The sequence below is a fragment of the Grammomys surdaster genome, unplaced genomic scaffold (assembly GCF_004785775.1).
Source record: "Grammomys surdaster isolate TR1022 unplaced genomic scaffold, NIH_TR_1.0 60, whole genome shotgun sequence".
In the NCBI taxonomy this organism is placed as follows: domain Eukaryota; kingdom Metazoa; phylum Chordata; class Mammalia; order Rodentia; family Muridae; genus Grammomys; species Grammomys surdaster.
Genome location: NW_021604562.1, coordinates 2,415,652 through 2,417,975, shown reverse-complemented (window position 1 = coordinate 2,417,975; position 2,324 = coordinate 2,415,652).

Sequence of the window (2,324 nt, the reverse complement as noted above, 5' to 3'; positions counted from 1 at the left end):
TGGTTCCACGAGGGGAGGTTTATTAAGAGAGTGGGAGAGCAAGAGGAGAGAGAGAGAGAAGTAGAGAGGAGTAGAGGCCGGCCATGACCACGTGGAGAGAGGGAGAAGAGAAGGGGAGAGGGGAGAGGATAACCTGCAGGTGCTCAGGGTTGAGGAGTAAGAGAGAGAGGAGGGGCCAAGCAGCCCCTTTTATAGTGGGCAGGGTTACCTGCCTGTTGCCAGGTAACTGTGGGGCGGAGCATACCTGGCTGTTGCCAGGTGACTCTGGAGGTGGAGTTTAACAGATTGCTAACATTCCCACGTTTTGGTTTAATTAAAAAGAAAAATTAGAAAGAGGTGATGGTGAAGCAGGAATAGGGTCGTTGTGAAATCTGGCTACTTCCTGCTGGCATGGGGGGCGACGTGTCTCTAGGGGGAACCTAGAAGAATGGATATGGGGGATGTTTGTCCCGTCTTAGAAGAGCTGGCTGTTTTCTGATGTCCAGGGTCAGGTCCAGTAGAAGCAGCTGTCTGTGTGTGTGGCAGGAGATGGAGCATCTGAAGGTTGCTTCTCTGGAGCTGTACTGGATGCACCTGGACTTGACAAGATGTAGGAAATAAGATTAAGAACACTTGGAGAAAGAATTTTTTTTAAGATGTATATTTGAAACCCAGAGGGATCCCACCCTTTATTATAGGTAGTAAGTAGGAATTTTAGGCAGATGTACTTATCTGGATGGTATCCATGAGAGGTAGAAATGAGTGGGTTTCCTGTAGCTTATAAGTTTACAAAGGAGATAACAGCTTGAGTTAACAACACAAGTAGTCTTTCAACTGAGTTTAGGTAATGAGGTAACAGATAATGTCTTTGAAAACTTAGCTGTCAATGTAGTCAGAAGTATGGTAAAGAGTAAACAATCTACCAGTTATATATTATTTTTTAAAAAATGACAGAGTCCACTAGCCAACAGTTCCCATGGTTTCCATAGTCTCTTGGGTGAAGTCAGTCTTGCTTCCAAGCGTAGAAGCCACAGGGCTTTTTTCTGTGGAATGGGTACGCATGATATGAGAAATGACTTACCTTTATTTAGCCAAGTCATTTGACTCAGGGCGTCCCGTTGTGTTTGTCCACATACAATCTAGGCTGTATGTTCTAGGATTCAGGTGTCCAGGTCTTCTGAAACCATCTTGGGCTAACTGTTAGAGGCTTTGGGCATTCTGTCAGCCATAAACTTAAAATATATAATTAGCAGACTTCTGACAAGATTGAGAGCCATAAGGATTGGTTGTAACTGAATAGAATAGCAGTAGTAAAAATCTATCAAGACATGTTAGAAAAGAGTCTTAAGTAACTTTGGCGGGTTGCATGAGAAGAGAAAAGCACATTTTTGTATTAGCAAAGAAGCATTTTTGTTAAGAAAGCTGGATGGTAGGGCTGTCACAGGTTGGAGCTGTGAGTCACAGTTGCTGCAGCCAGGTCAGGTCTGTGGGGCCGGCAGCATAGCTGTAGGGCGGGTCTTCCTGCTGGCAGCCGGAAGTCGCTGCTCAGTGACTGTGGTGGCTGCATTTAGGAAAAGTAAGCATGTCCTGAATCACCACAACCTTAGTTGTTTTTGTAGCGGCGCCAGGCGGCAGTATGTAAGGGGACAACCCAGAGCAGAGCTAAGAACCATAGAGGGAAGGGACCAGGCGAACCGGCTGACCGATCGCAGAGGAGGCGAGGGGAGCTAGCTGGGCCCTGGACCCGCTAGCTTTCCAGGCAAGGCACTGGAACCTCAGTTCCAGTCGACCCGCAAATGACGAAGGAGGAGGAAAGGGAAAAGGGGCGCGAGAGACTGGCCCTTGGAAGAGACACCTGGGGACTATGATTGGAGCTGGTGCTCCTGAGACAGAGAGAACAGTCTGTCCAGGCCTGGCCTGGGGTACTCAGCAGCGAGAAACTGTCTCGAGAGGAAAAAGGGGAAATGTCTCATCCAAGGGAAGCCATCCTAGAGAGGTTCAGGGAAGGACAGGGTTCACTCTAGCTCAAGGAATCTCCCCTGGGACCATGTGGAGGGTTACTCTGGCCAGTGGGGGATGGGGAAGCTTACCAGTTCTAGGCTAGTGTGTGTGGAACCTGCAGACATTGCTAGAGTCACAGTAATTCCCCCATTTTGATTTAATTAAAAAGAAAAATTAGAAAGAGGTGTGGGGAGCAGGCAGAGTACATAGAAGGGGAGTAACGGAGGTAAATAAATGAACGGACATAGGGGATTTCCTTCCATTTACCGGACTGCTGGCAATATGTATTAAGACACCGTAAAATAATGGAGTCTAGAGTGCCATTACGTGGCCACGTGGTCATC